The sequence below is a fragment of the Ovis canadensis genome, chromosome 8 (assembly GCF_042477335.2).
Source record: "Ovis canadensis isolate MfBH-ARS-UI-01 breed Bighorn chromosome 8, ARS-UI_OviCan_v2, whole genome shotgun sequence".
Taxonomy (NCBI): domain Eukaryota; kingdom Metazoa; phylum Chordata; class Mammalia; order Artiodactyla; family Bovidae; genus Ovis; species Ovis canadensis.
In genome coordinates, this window is record NC_091252.1 from 58,887,134 (window position 1) to 58,903,464 (window position 16,331).

A 16,331-nucleotide genomic window follows, 5' to 3' on the forward strand; every position below is an offset into this window, starting at 1 on the left:
AATATGTAAAAATGAATATGTTTTATACAAATAGTATATTCTCAAACTGCAAAATAAAATAAATATTAGGGAAGAAAAAATATATAATGCTCACAGAGTTCATTAACAGAAGTTATAGAAAGAGTTTTGGGTATTTCTTCCTAATTTTTGTGTGTTTTCCAAATTTTTAAATAATGAATTATATTACTCTCATAATCAGAAGAACCCAAAACATCTTAATTAAGAATATGCAGTGTAAGTTGTATATTAAACATTCAATAATAAGAGCTGAATTAGCACATTATGGTACAATGACAAAATTTAGCTTTTAAATGACCATTATGAACATACAGAAACAGGAAACAGCTTATGAGACAGTTCTGTGAAAAAAAAAAATTGTAACAGTAAATTATACAAATTATAACCAGTAAAATACATCCATATGCCAACAGTAATTTGCAAAAATGAGTATCTATTGAAAGTAGGATTATGTGTTATTTTTAAAGATTCAATATAGTTATATATTTTCATTTTAAAGTATTTATGAAAATGTATTCTAAATATTCTTAGAAAATGTTCTTTTCTAAGAATATCTGTAAATCTTTTTACACTGTCTGAAATAGCTTCCAGCCATTCCAAGAATCAACTTCTTAACTAGAAGATGACTGGTAAAACTTCAGTCTTGTCTGGCTCCCAAAAAACAACCCACAGTATTTGTTACAACTCAGTGGTTGGTTTCACCTTCACTTGTTGGAGGACGTGCACATGGATACACCCTTTCTAAAGGACAATTTGGCAGTACTTGTTAAACCTATTAACATTTCACTCCCTTTGTGCATTTCCACACATCTGAGAAACACAATTCTACATACATACAAAGTAAAGGTTAACACGAATGAACAACTGGTCTACCTAGGGTGGCCCTTTCTCACAGGGGGCTCTAGGAAGTACAGTTTCAGTCAGAAAGCAGTTGAGAGACTTACAATAACTACTAAATGGAAAGCTCATGCAGCTTTGATTCACTGCCTGGTTTACTATTTCCTTTGATGTCTTTATTTCTGGCAACCAACCAGAAACAAGGTTGTTGATTCAACTCTACATGTTCCAATCATATGCATGCCAGTACAGATGCTAAGATACAGATTTAGTTGAAATATGCACGATTTAGATTGTTTTCTTCTTAGCTCCCAGCTTCACAAAAAGAATTTAAAGTACAGCAACTCTTATTTGAAAACAGTCATAGAATGGGAGCCATATATGCTCTCATTTTTTATTTTTGCTTAAACAGGAAATGTCCAGATCTTAGGTTTGGGCTCCTAGGGTTTGTCTCCTAAATAAGTGTGTTTCCATCCATCTGTTCATATTTACATAATGAGTCTTGAGATTGTTGCCTTCTGACAATTTATAAGTAAGACAAATTTCTCATTTCACATTGACTCCCTCAGTGGCAGGGAGTACAAATATTCTGATCAGATCAAGAAATATTTGATCTGATATTTGTACAAATATTCTGATCAGATCAAGAATGTAGGTTAAATTATATCTCCTCAGTGTAGGCTATAAAGGAGGCAGAGTAAAAAAGTACAAATAATTTCAAGCCAAAATGAAATTAATGAATTAGGCTTGTTTCTAGACTATATTCAATTAACAATGTAGTGGGCAATTTTCAGATTAAAAAAGAGAAAAAATTTTACAAGTTATTGATACTTATAGTTTGTCAATGAAAGCATCTTTATGAACACTGATCATATCTATTTGTGCACCAGTGCACATTCTGAACATTTTTTTCTCGACCTCAAGCTAATGACAGCTTTAGAGGTGAGAAGCAAAAGATAAAAGGAAGCTGGGTGAGTTGTATAGTATTTCATGGGGGCCACCTGGGGAAGTCTGGCAGATAAGCATTACCTCCTGTATCCCTTTCATACACAGCATTACACATTGTCAATTTTTTTGTTGGTTTTTTTTTTGCCGCACTGCTGTGACTTGTGCAATCTTAGTTTCCCAACCAAGGATTGAACCTGGGTTCACAGCAGTGAAAGCCCAAGTCTTAATCACTGGACCTCCAGGGAATTCCCTATAAGATGTCAATTTTTAAGCCTCAAGTCCCACCATTAACTGGATTGACAGTTGCTTAGAAAACAAATTTTTTAAAAAACCATTCGCACTGGTAATAATGAGATGTTACTTTACAAAATAATGTTACTTCTCTTAAAAGCAACACTATGTATCAGGGACACAGACATTCTCTGGTGAGACAATTAGGCAACCCTAGAAGGATAAGAATAAAGACAAGATTTTATAAAGAGAGAAAAACCAAGAAGTGACACCTTTGAAGAAAAACAAGTTTTAGTCAATTCTCTAGATCTACAGCAGTGATTACATAAAAACAAAAAACAAAGGCAAGGGAGCAAAAACTTACAGTGTGCCTGAATTCAAAACGTGAGATGCCTGATCAGGAATATAAAAATCGACAATGTCTGACTTAAAGAATCTCTATTAACCACAAAGGAAGTAGAAGCAAGGCATGATGATAGGCCAGTGACCACGGGGGCAGGTGAGAGGTCAGGAAGCAGGCAGTGGCCTCTCTTCCTCCGGGGCTTTTCCTGGCCAGGCGTGAGCCCGGGTACCTGGGAACCTGAATCCTCCTCCTGAACAGAGCCATTACACAGACATTACAAGCTGCCCTGAGCAATCAGCAGACGTGGGAGCAGGAGGGTGAACGATTTTGGTTGTTTCGGGAGATGGGGTGTTGGGGGGCAGTGTGCAAGCAGCATGAAACAGTGTGATTTGTCCTGCCTTGTAGAGGAAGCCAGTCATAGCCCAGATGCCGAGAGACGGGGAGACTTGGTGAGATGCTGAGACGGTGGCAGCAAAGCCGTCCCCTTCTAAACTGGAGCCAGGCGTGTCAGCACCTGTCACCCTGAGGTTTTCTGCCTGGATCCCCAGGTGGTGTATCCACACTCCTGGCACAGGCTATCCAGAGAGGGACTGACAGGAAAGCACCCAACAAATTTTTGGCAGGTCCACTGTGAAGCAGGACTATTGCCAAACACAAGCAAAGATCCAAGAAGCACAGTGACCTCCAATAACTAGCTGTTCCTGCTCCTCCAAGGGGCTCCTTCACCCAGCAGGCATGTACGATAGATTCACTAACTCTGGGCCAATCACAGTCACCTAGAGTTTGACCATATGGGACTGGAACTTGAAGTGATAAACATGTCCATATATAATGCATACATACAGGCATTTATATTTAAGTGTTTGGAGAAGGAAAGGAGGGAGGAAGGATGGACTGCAAGCAGAGACGGTTACTTCTCATTTAGGAAAAAAACAGGAGGTAGAACTACACAACCTCTTACCTAATCTACTATCTATAGGATCTTGTGCAAATCTCTACACCTTTACTTAAAAGAAAGGTATTTCAAGAAGCTATTCCAATAGGCACTGTGTTCTGTGCAGTAGACTAAGATTACACTAGTTTTACCATGAGAAAGCTCCTATAAAATCTAACTGATAAAGAATTAAGACTTATTCTACCTGTCCTATTTTGAACTGTACCAAATAGTAAATGAGTAATCAAAATAGTGAACCAAATAGTAAACGAGATAAAGTTTCTCTTTACAGTTCAGCTAATAAAGAAGAAATAATGCAACCCACATATCTATTTAGCAGTACCCAATGAATTAAACAGCCACTGAAAACAAAGAGGTCACTACCTTATTAGAAAGTACAAAAAACAGGGAATTATCTGGCAATCTCTTCGTTAGGACAACCATGCTTCCATTGCAGGGGGCATGGGTTCAATTCCTGTTTGGGGAACTAAGATCCCACATGCCAGTGCAGTGCAGCCAAAGAAAAAGAGGAAAGAAATTACAAAAATGAAAGCAAAATTATAAGTGTTACAACATATATAATATCAGTTCAGTTCAGTCGCTCAGCCATGTCCGACTCTGCGACCCCATGAACCGCAGCACGCCAGGCCTCCCTGTCCAACACCAACTCCCGGAGCCTACCCAAACTCATGTCCATTTGTAAGTACAAAAAATAAATGATATTTTTTTTAAAAAAACATAAAAATACCAGAAGAAATTATGGATTAATATTTTTACAATTTTAGGAGTACAAAGGCCTTTTCATACTAATCATAAAAGCCCCCCAATTTCTTTTTAATTAATTTATGTTCTATTGAAAGATAATTGCTTTACAGAATTTCGCTGTTTTCTGTCAAACCTCAGCATGAATCAGCCATAGGTATACATATATCCCCTCCCTTTTGAAACTTCCTCCTATCTCCCTCCCAACCCCAACCCTCTAGGTTGATACAGAGTCCCTGTTTGAGTTTCCTGACCCATACAGCAATTTCCTGTTGGCTATCTATTTTACATACTGTAACATAAGTTTCCATGTTAGTCTTTCCATACATCTCACCCTCTCCTTCCCTCTCCCCATGTCCATAAGTTTATTCTCTATGTCTGTTTCTCCATTGTTGCCCTCTAAATAAATTCTTCAGTATCATTCTTCTAGATTCCATATGTGTTAGAATATGGGCTTCCCTGGTGGCTCAGACGGTAAAGCATCTGCCTGCAGTGCGGGAGACCTGGTTTGGATCCCTAGGTTGGGAAGATCCCCTGGAGAAGTGTTAGAATATGGTATTTCTCTTTCTCTTTCTGACTCACTTCACTCTCTATGATAGGATCTAGATTTATCCACCTCGTTAGACCTGACTCACAGGTGTTCTTTTTATGGCCAAGTAAATGGTTTTTCCAGTGGTCATGTATGGATGTGAGAGTTGGACTGTGAAGAAAGCTGAGGGCCAAAGAATTGATGCTTTTGAACTGCGGTGTTGGAGAAGACTCTTGAAAGTCCCTTGGACTGCAAGAAGATCCAACCAGTCCATCCTAAAGGAGATCAGTCCTGGGTGTTTACTGGAAAGACTGATGCTAAGGCTGAAACTCCAATACTTTGGCCACCTCATGTGAAGAGTTGACTCATTGGAAAAGACCCTGATGCTGTGAAGGATTGGGGGCAGGAGGACAAGGGGACAACAGAGGATGAGCTGGCTGGATGGCATCACCGACTTGATGGACATGAGTTTGAGTAAACTCCGGGAGTTGGTGATGGACAGGGAGGCCTAGCGTGCTGTGATACGTGGGGTTGCGAAGAGTCGGACACGACTGAGTGGCTGAACTGAACTGAACTGAACTGAATATTCCATTGTGGATATATACTACAACTTCTTCATCCATTCATCTGTCGATGAAAATCTGTTCATTCAATGTTCTAGCTATTGCAAATAGTGCTGCAATGAGCAACAGGATACATGTGTCTCTTTCAATTTTGGATTCCTCGGGGGAATATGCCTAGGAGTGGGATTGCTGGGTGATACAGTGGTTCTATTCCTAGTTTTTTAAGAAGACTCCATACCATCTTCCATAGTGGCTGTATCAATTTACATTCCCACCAACAGTGCAAGAGCGTTCCCTTTCTCCACACCCTCTCCAGCATTTATTGTTTGTAGACTTTTTGATGAGGGCCATTCTGACCAGTGTGAACTACATCTCATTGTAGCTTTGACTTGTATTTGTCCAATAATGAGCAATGTTGAGCATCTTTTCATGTGTCCGCTAGCCATCTGTATGTCTTCTTTGGAGAAATGTCCATCCAGGCCTTTTTCCCACTTTTTGATTGGGTTGGTTGTTTTTCTGGTATTGAGCTATATGAGCTGCTTATATATTTTGGAAATTAATCCTTTGTATTAGATCTTCCCTGGTGGCTCAGAGGTTAAAGCGTCTGCCTCCAATGCGGGAGACCTGGGTTCAATCCCTGGGTTAGGAAGATTTCCCTTGGAGAAGGAAATGGAAACCCACTCCAGTATTCTTGCCTGGAGAATCCCATGGATGGAGAAGCCTGGTAGGCTACAGTCCATGGAGTTGCAAAGAGTCAGACACGACTGAGCGACTTCACTTTCACTTGCTATTATTTTATCCCATTCTGAGGGTTGTCTTTTCACTTTGCTTATAGTTTCCTTTGCTGTGCAAAAGCTTTTAAGCTCAATCGGGTCCCACTTGTTTACTTTTGCTTTATTTCTGTCACTCTAGGAGGTGGGTCATAGCGGCTCTTGCTTTGGTTTATGTCATCGAGGATTCTCCCTGTGTTTTCCTCTAAGAGTTTTATAGTTTCTGGTCTTACATTTAGGTCTTTAATCCATTTTGAGTTTATCTTTGTGTATGGTGTTAGGAACTGTTCTGATTTCATTCTTTTACATGTAGCTGTCCAGTTTTCCCAGAACCATTTATTGAAGAGGCTGTCTTTGCCCCTTTGCAAGAATATACAGTGGGGTTTATTTCTGGGCTTTCTATCTTGTTCCATTGGTCTATATTTCTGTTTTTGTGCCAGTACTATATTGCCTTGATGACTGTAGCTTTGTAGTATAACCTGAAGTCAGGAAGCTTGATTCCTCCAGCTCCATTCTTCTTTCTTAAAACTGAAAAGCCAAAATTTAAAACTGTGATAATATATATTAATGTTGTTCAGTCACTAAATTGAATCAGACTCTTTGAGACCCCCATGGACTGCAGCACACCAGGCTTCCCTGTCCTTCACTATCTCCTGGAGTTTGCTCAGATTCATGTTCATTGAGTCAGTGATGCTCCCTAACCATCTCATCCTCTTCTGCCCCATTCTCCTCTTGCCCTCAATCTTTCGCAGCATCAAGGTCTCTTCCAGTAAGTAGGCTCTTCACATCAGATATCCAAACTACTGAACTACCTTCAGCATCAGTCCTTCCAACGAATATTCAGAGTTGACTTCCTTTAGGATTGACTGATTTGATGTCCTGGCTGTCCAAGGGACTCTCAAGAGCCTTCTCCAACACCACAGTTTGAAATGTGGTAACAAAATAATTTTTGAAAAGTTCTTATCAATGAATAAAGACAAAACACTCAAAGAGTAAAATGGACAGAGGATCTGATTAGGCAATTCTACACACACACAAAATCAAAAGCTCCATTAAAGACTGGAATTATTTGATTTAGGACCCTAAAAGAGTCCAGTATAGAGCAGTCAGTCTAATTGAAGGAACACACAAACACATGCAAACATTAACTTACAAAATAATATTCAATCTTACTCTTTAAAGAAATGCAAAAACAAAGAGAGAGAGAGATTTTTAAAGCATTAAGTTGGCAAAGACTAGGATGATTTGGCAATATTCATGTTGGTGAGAGCAGTGGAAAAGCCACTGAAAACTTTACTTTTCTGATGGGCAATAAAATCATCTAGAATACACACATATTTGACCCACCAATTTCACATGCAGGAATTTATCCTAAAGAGATAATGGGGGGACTTTGCTGGTGGTCCAGTTTCTAAGACTCTGCAGTCCCATCTCAGAGGGCCCAAGTTCAATCTCTGGTCAGGGAACTAGATCCCACGTACTGCAACTAAAAGACCCTGCATGCCACAACTAAGGCCTGGTGCAGTCAAATAAATAAATAATATATTTTTTAAAGGGATAATGGGAAGAGAGGGGTGAGTTTAAGAAGAGCTATATAAAGATATTCACTACTGGGATGGTTATTTTTCTGTCCCAGCTTAACTGGGCCACTGGGTACCCAGCTATTTGGTTAAACATATTTCTGGGTGTCATGAGGATGTTTCTGGATATGATCGCCATTTGAATCAGTAGACTGGGTAAAGCAGATGGTCCTTCCTAATGTTTTATCCAATCCCTAAAAGGTTTGATAGAATAAAAGGATGAGCAAGAGAAAAGCTACTCTCTCTGCCTGTGGCCTGCCTGCCTGCTGGTTCTCAGGCATTCCACAGGATTTCTTGGGATTTCTCAGCCTCTATAATCACATGAGCCAATTCTTTATAAAAATTTTTCCATGTGTGTGTCCCCTGGTTCTGTTTCTGTGGAGTTGTTCAGTCACCCAATCATGTCTGACTCTTTGCAACTCTGTGAAAACTGCAGCACGCCAGGTTTCCCTGTACTTCATCATCTCCCAGAGTTTGCTCAAATTCATGTCCATTGAGTTGATGATGTCATCCAACCATTTCATCTTCTATTATCCCCTTCCTGCCTTCAATCTTTCTTAGCATCAGGGTCTTTTCCAATGAGTCGATTCTTCGCATCAGATGCCCAAAGTATTGTAGCTTCAGCTTCAGCATCAGTCCTTCCAGTGAATATTCAGGGTTGATTTCCCTTAGGATTGACTGGTTTTCTGAAGACCCCTAACCAATATAACTACAGTATTAGCAATACAAATGAAAAATGAGGAAAGAATGGGTATCCTCATCAAAAAGTGGTAAATAATTTTTTATCAAATGGACTACTTGAGAACTGCTTACAGAAATGATGAGGATTAACATGAACTGACATGGAAAGATGTCCCCAAAATACTGAATTTTTTTTAAGGAGCTCACTGGACAGTATGTCCACTGCGATTTCACTGATATAAAATTGTGTATCACATACAAGAGTGTGTGTGTTTATGTGTGAAATGGGACAGGATGTTTAGTAAAAAGAAATTTATCTCTGGGTGACTGCATTTTGGATGATTTTTACCCTCTTCAAATTCTGTATTATTTGTATTTTTCTTCAATAAACTCTTATCAGAAAAATCAATAAAGCCAGTCTCTTCCATTAAAAAAAAAATCATGGTGCAAGAAAAGAGAGAGATGGCTGTACTGGGAGGAGAATTTGGGTAAAAGGAGAATTTGGAGTAGTTGTTATTTTACAGCAGGAGAAATGAGAATGGTGACGGGGTAAAAGAACCAGAAGGGGATGAAAGACTGAGCGCCGCAGACCAAGCAGGTTGAGTGTGTCCAGGGGATGAGCTGGTTCCTACCCTCCGGCAAGGCAGATAAGAGCCTACAAATGTAAAAATAATTCCCGATGAGTGACACGGGAGCTGACTAAAGCAGAGGAACGCTGCCAATGGCAGGGATCTGGAAAGTAATGCAGGAGAAGATGCTGCCACTTCCAAGGTGGGTCAGGTTTCTCAGCGCAGACAGATGGGAGGAAAAGCAATACCCGCTCAGGGACTGTCAGGCTTGTCAGATCAACAGGGTAGAATCTGGGGTACAAGGAGCAGCGGGCGATAAGACTAGGAAATTAATGTGGCGCTCGCGGTAAAGAGGCTTTGAAGAGGCTGAGAGTCGGGAACATAATGCTGGGGGTATTGTAGGAAGCACAGTGACCCCACTCCTAACAATGTCCAGACATACAAATCCAGCCACTGCTTGTGGGATTTGCAGGTTGGAGGAACTTGACCACGGAGGCAGGGAACACCCAGTGAAAAGGTTAACGGGCCAGAGATGTGAGCTAATGTTGTGAATTAAAACGGTGGCAACAGAAGTAGAGAGCGACATGAAAAGCATGGCGGAAGGCGTCTACACGCGGTATGAACCATGCAGCATTAAAAACCACAGGAAGCCCAAACAGGGCTGACCTGATTCTATGAAGCTCTGCCATTAACCATGTTGCATTTAGAATTTTACTCAAATCTCACATTTTATAAACAGATGTTTCCTCCTCTACTTCTGTAACTTACTTCTGTGCTGGATATAAGAAAGTGAGGCAGGAATAGGGCACAGTTCTCCTAAAGGAAATCTGAAACCTGAGAGATGGCCTTAGAGCTGAATTTACAATAATCACTACCCTTGAGGGAAAAAATAAATTGACCCAGAACTGGGAGGTGTTGGGGTGTATGTGTGTGGAGGAATTGAAGGGATGGAGGTGGGGAACAGTGAGACCAAGGGAGGAAGAATAAGAAGAAACACGTCTGTAACACAAATTTTTATGCTATGCCTTGGAAATTTTCAGAAAGTACTACTAAAAAATTCTAAATACAGCTTAAGTGACCAGAGAAACATTATAAAACCCCTTAGGTTGGCTAGAAAAAGTCATAGCCACTCAGAAAAATGAAAATAAAAAATTTAATTCTAAGCAAGCTTCACATTCAACCATCAAAATAGAATATATTTATCATGCTTAAATAAATAACATCTCAATATTTATAAATAACATTGGTACGAACACGATTTTTGCTCTGCTAATTTAAACAGATTTTATACATTTCCTCATAGTCTGTTCTCACTTTTAAATAAAAGATTATAGGTAATACAAAATATTTCATTAAACTTTGACTGAAAAAAAAAAATCCAGACAGGTTAAGATAGGCACCCTCTTCACCAGGTGAAATGTGAATTTTTAAGACTCCCTGATCAGAACTTCAAAAGTCTTCTGAGACTGAAAGGGTAAACGATTTTTAAAAATCATCTGTCAATCCTGGAGCTATACATGTGTGGCACGAGTCACCTAGGGGTTTTCAGAAGGCTTTTCTGCCATCAGCGATGTCTCCTCAGATGGCTGGTGGGGGCGGGGTGGGGGGCTTGTGGTGGTGAGGGGAGAGCTTAGGAAGTAAAGAATATGGAAGGAGAGACACACTGCCTTGGGAACTCTATCGGGGTAACAGAAATTTTTACAGCTATTTTAAATTCCAAAATAAGTTTGAAGGTATGAGTAAAGTTTCAAACTAAGGGAATTTCCAGGTTTTGCAAAAATACATACTTCCCGCTCAAGCCTCAGAAAGCTACAGGGATGAGTCCTCCAACGAGCTTTCAGAAGTTATACCCACAGGAGGCCTGAGCAGCAATGATCTGCCCTACACAGAGAGAGCTCTTGCTCACCCATTCATCTTTGGCAACTGTTCCAATCTTTCGAAGAATCCACCTTTCAAGTTACTTGGTTATTTGTATACTAAGCATTACAACCTCAGCTCTAGAATCACAAAAATCTGTGGGCCTTCCATCTCAACTTTTGATCTTTCCACACAGCAAGTTCTTTGATAAACACGGCATAAGCACTGTGGCTGACTCTAAGAGTTTAAAATACCAAGACAGCATCTAGTAATAGTTGAGGAATCCATTAAGATATCACAAGTATAATGCTCGCTTCCACGCACATATAACTAAAATTGGAATGATAAAGAGATTAGCATGGCCCCCACGCAAGGATGGTAAGCAAATTCTTAAGCAGTCCATATTTTGGGGGGGATTAGTAGATATAAGCTACTATATGTATAAAAGAGATAAACAACAAGGTCCTACTATATAACAAATGGAAGTATATTGAGTATCCTGTAATAAATCATAATGAAAATAAATGTGAAAAAGAATATATGTGTGTGGTGTATATATTCAGATATATATATATATCTGAATCATTGGGCTGTACACCAGAAACTAACACATAACATTGTAAATCAACTACATACTTCAATTAAAAAAAAAAAATCACAGATTAAACACAAAACAGGATTCACAATACCTAATAAGAATGAATGAAGTAATTTCACTCACAAAGCAAACTCCAAATCAACTCACCAGCAAGTGTCTGGTATATTCAGAAGGGAAAAATAAAAAGACTTCCCAGTTGTGTTTATAAATAATATACCTTGTATATGATAATATAAATATCAACTGATTATAGTTTTAGAGATCTCATGGATGAAGCTTAATTGACTAACCTTAGAGTATCAAATTGATTAATAAAGCTGTTGTTGAAACTTTACCTCTTGGGAAAAAATATTTTAATAAAGTCAATCAATAGCTTTTTAACATAAAGATCTCTTACAAATTGAAACTTTACAAGAAAGTGAATACTTTCCCCAAAAAAAGAATTGTCAAGGAATACAAAGGCATTTCACATACACAGAGAAGAAATATAAACACAAGAGCTAAAAACATATACAAATGTTCAGTTTTCTTCATAATCAAACAATGAAGATATAATTCTTACCTATAAAATTGAAACTAAAATAAAAAATTAAGAGGGAATTAATTCTGGTGGTCCAGTGGTTAGGACTTCAAGTTTCCATTGCCTGGAGCATGTATTTGATCCCTGGTCAAGGAATTAAGATCTCACAAGCCACAATGCAGCCAAAAAACAAATTTAGAATAATCCCTAATGACAAGAGGACAAGAAAACAAACTCTCACACATCACTAGTGAACATTTCTGGAGGGCAATTTGGCAATATGTGTCAAAAGCCTTAAAAAGAAAAACAAATGCCTTTTGAATCAGCAATTTCATTACTTTTCAAGGAAAATAATGAGATGAGGGAGTTCCCTGGTTAGCCTAACAGTTGGTATTCCAGGCTTTCACTGCCATGGGCCCAGATTCAATCTCTGGTCAGAGAACTGAGATCCCAAAAGCTGCACGGCACAGCCAAATAAAAAAAGAGTGAGATTAACAAACAAAAATGTTTACCAAAGCATTTCACGTAAAAGCGACAATCTGGAAGCCACCAGATTCAATGTAGTTCTCTTTTAGATATAATGATGTTAAAGCGAAGTGAAGTGAAGTCACTCAGTCGTGTCCAACTCTTTGCGACCCCATGGACTGTAGCCTATCAGGCTCCTCCGTCCATGGGATTTTCCAGGCAAGAGTGCTAGAGTGGATTGCCATTTCCTTCTCCAGGGGATCTTCCCAACCCAGGAATCGAACCTGGGTCTTCCGCATTGCAGGCAGACACTTTACCGTCTGAGCCACCAGGGAAGCTCTGATGTTAAAAAGTATGGGCAAATGCTCGTGATATATTATTAAAGGGAAAAGTTACAGATAACATTGAAAGTATGATCTTAATGTTGTCTACAAAAAACATTTAAGGGTATGTACCAATTCAGTTCAGTTGCTCAGTCGTGTCTGACTCTTTGCGACCCCATGAATCTCAGCACGCCAGGCCTCCCTGTCCATCACCATCTCCTGAAGTTCACTCAAACTCACGTTCCATCGAGTCGGTGATGCCATCCAGCCATCTCATCCTCTGTTGTCCACTTCTCCTCCTGCCCCCAATTCCTCCCAGCATCAGAGTCTTTTCCAATGAGTCAACTTGCATGAGGTGGCCAAAGTACTGTAGTTTCAGCTTTAGCATCCATCATTCCTTCCAAAGAACACTCAGGGCTGATCTCCTGTCTGATCACTTGTCTAAGGTCACACAGCTAGTACCTCATAAAACCAGGATTTGTCCTAAATTGTCCTAGCTCCAGAGTATGATCTCTTAACCACTTTGCAATGACACACCTTTAAAAAGTAATTTCAAGTAAAATGTCAAATAATCTATAATTACATGCACTACCAATTCTTAAAGAAAGAGGATATCTTTGTGGGCCAGAATTTTCAGAGCATATTGGGAGACAGGTGGTAAGGCTGGATGTTCTCTCCTGTCTCACCAGGTTGTCCCTTCTTTCAGGTTTTCACTAAAGATTATCTGAAAAGTCACCTACAGTATTTACTCCTCTATCACCATTCTCCCTACCCTCAACACACACACACACACACACACCCCTTGGCTTTTAGGAATAGGAAAGAAATTTTCAAGGAACTCTCATGGTCTGGGAACGGAGCAGAAGAGTGGTACCAAAGTTTGAGATTTTAAGAATGCTGTGTATGCACGCACGCGCGCGTGTGTGTGTATGTGTGTGTGTGTGTGTGCGCGTGTGTAGCCCACCAGGCTCCTCTGTCCCTGGGATTCTCCAGGCAAGAATACTGGAGTGGGTTGCCATTTCCTTCTCCAGGGGATCTTCTTCCCAACCCAGGGATCAAACAGGCATCTCCTGCACTGGCAGGCAGATTCTTTTCCACTGAACCACTTAGGAGGCCTCCAAGTCTCCTGGGTCCCCCAAAAAACTCCTTAGAGGTCTTATAACAGAGCAGGACTTTGCAGTGGGGGCAGGAAGGCCTTCCCATATACAAAAGCCCTTCTGAATCCCGTCTCTCATTTGTAGAAAAGCTGTAGTCTCCCAGGTCTCCCTGAGTCATGAAAGAGCAGGATTAAGCAATTAATGATTAAGATAAGAGAATCACATAATCTTCAGTTCCTCCCTGAAGGACATAGATAACAGTGTCTGAGGCACATTCCTCAGTTGCTTTGCATACACTATAACTGCCACCAGAGGGAAAAAACTAACCATGGGATGACCAGACTGTAGCCATGACCCAAGTTGCTCTGTCTTGGGCAGTACTGAGTCTGTGGCTTGCACATTTCCAAGAACAGGCCTCAAGGAAACAGGAGCACATCAACCCTAGGGCTGAAGATTAACTGTGCTTAAAATGATCACGGTGACACTGATTAGACTACTGCAGGACCAGTTTAGAGATGATCATCGTTGTTGACTATGCTGTTCTGCAAGTATTTGGCACCCTCACTGTCAGTGAGCCTACCAAAATTCTCCTTTAAAAACTTTTGACTCGTAACTGACAACTGGGAGGTGATTTGGGGAAATGCAAGTCCATCATCTCCCCAGGTGCTGGCTTCCTAAATAAAGCCTCTTTTTTCACCAGCCTTGTCTCTCCAACACTGACTCCAGAGCAACAAGCAAGCTGAACCAGAGTTTGGTCCTGACTCTGGCTAGTAACCGTCTACCTAGACATATTAACTCACAATCCAGCATAAAATAAAGTATTTTTCATTTCCCTCATAAATAAAAATGCATACTAATTTTCCCCTAAGAAAGTTACAAAGTCAGTTAGATTGAAGCAATGTCAATTCTTGGAAAGGTGTTGTTAAAATGCAAAAGACTCGGACTTCCCTGGTGGGCCAGTGGTAAGACACTGTATTTCCCCTGCGGAGGGCACAGGTTTGATCCCTCGTCGGGGAACTAAGATCCAAGGGCTGCATTCACGGTCAAAACATAGGGAAAAAAAATTTTTTTTAATTAAAACACAAAAGACGCATGACAAACGATGGTGCGTCACATGTGAATAGGCAAGATTAGAGGACTATTTCCTGTGCATCATGTGACATTCTTGCTCTGGCCTCCAAACAAAAGCCCAACAAAGGTAAGTGCTTGTAGATAATATTCTGAGCCATACAGGACACACTGAGATTTCTGTAAGGGTGCACGGATGATCAAGCTGCAAAGGACTAAAGAAAAGGTTTCTGTGTGTCAGAAGAAAAAATATTACTAATCAATATAAAGCAAGTTCCAGCCATCTGTTGTTCTAAATTAGACACTCAGTCAGGTTACAAAGAAGTGAAGTTCTGCCAATGAAAGTAGGAATTTGGACTACTAGATAAAATATCACCACTAGTGATGAAATTACCTTACTAAAGAACAATGACAGCTTTTTAAATTCAGGGATCAATAATGGTTCTCCTCAGTTACAGTTCATAAAGGAGTATTTTATTCTGCTATCCCAAAGCTTATTAAAGATAAGCCACTATTACTAGAGGATGGTGATTTTACACCTAACATAAATTAGATTGACCCATATCTCCAGCAGTATGTCACTCAGTCGTGTCCGACTCTTTGCAACCCCATGGACTATAGCCTACCAGGCTCCTCCCTCTATGGGATTCTCCAGGCAAGAGTACTGGAGTGGGTTGTTATTTCCTTCTCCAGGGGATCTTCCCGACCCAGGGATCGAACCCAGGTCTCCCGCATTCCAGGCAGACGCTTTACTCTCTGAGTCACCAGGGAAGCCCAGTATGTAGATACATATTATCAAACATTTGTTTTGCAAAAGTGAACCTAAAAAAGATTGCCTTACCAAGGAATGAGACTAGTTAAGATGAGCTCTTTCAGTTATAAAGATTTATCCAAAAAACAATTCGTATGAAACCCCAAAGACCTCAAATAACAAAAGCAATCTTGAGCAAAAAGAACAAAGCTAGAGGTGTCCCTGGTGGTCCAGTGGTTAAAAATCTGCCTTGCAATGCAAGGGACACCAGTCTGATCCCTGGTAGCGGAAGATGTGATATGCCTCGGGGCAACTAAAAGCCCAGGCCGCCACAACTACTAAGCCCTCCCGCCCAGAACCCATGCTCTGCAACAACAGAAACTCCTGCTCACTGCAACTGGAGAAAAGCAATGGATAGCGATAAAGACCCAGCGAAGCCAAAAATAAATCATAAATAAAAGAATAGAATATTTTTTTAAAAGGGCAAGAGATAAAAAGTGTTGGCAAGGATGCAAAGAAAAAGGGACCCCTGTACATTATTGGTGGGAATGTAAATAGCCACAGTCACTATGCAAAACTGTACAGAGGTGCCTCAAAAAAATAAAAATAGAACTGTCATACGATCCAGCAATCCCACTTCTGTATATACATCTAAAAGAAACAAAATCAGTATCTCCAAAAGATATTTGTACTCCCATACTCACTGCAGCATTATTCACCATAGCCAAAGTATGCGAGCAACCTAAGTGTCCACTAATGGATAAATGGTTAAAGAAAAGACACACAACACACAGTGGAATAAATTTCAGCCTTGAAAAAGGGGGAAACCTTGTTATTTGCAACAGCATTAATGAACCTGGAGGGCATTATGCTAAGTGAAATAAGCC

The 16,331-nt window shown here is 40.1% G+C and overlaps 1 protein-coding gene and 1 pseudogene across 4 annotated transcripts in view; one reads left to right on the plus strand and one right to left on the minus strand.

Moving 5' to 3' along the window:
• The window catches only part of ANKRD6 (ankyrin repeat domain 6), a 185,998-nt gene that overhangs the window by 139,579 nt on the left and 30,088 nt on the right, over positions 1-16,331 (minus strand). The gene's annotated exons all lie outside the window — the stretch shown is intronic.
• Positions 10,931-11,031, plus strand: LOC138445480 (U6 spliceosomal RNA; annotated as a pseudogene).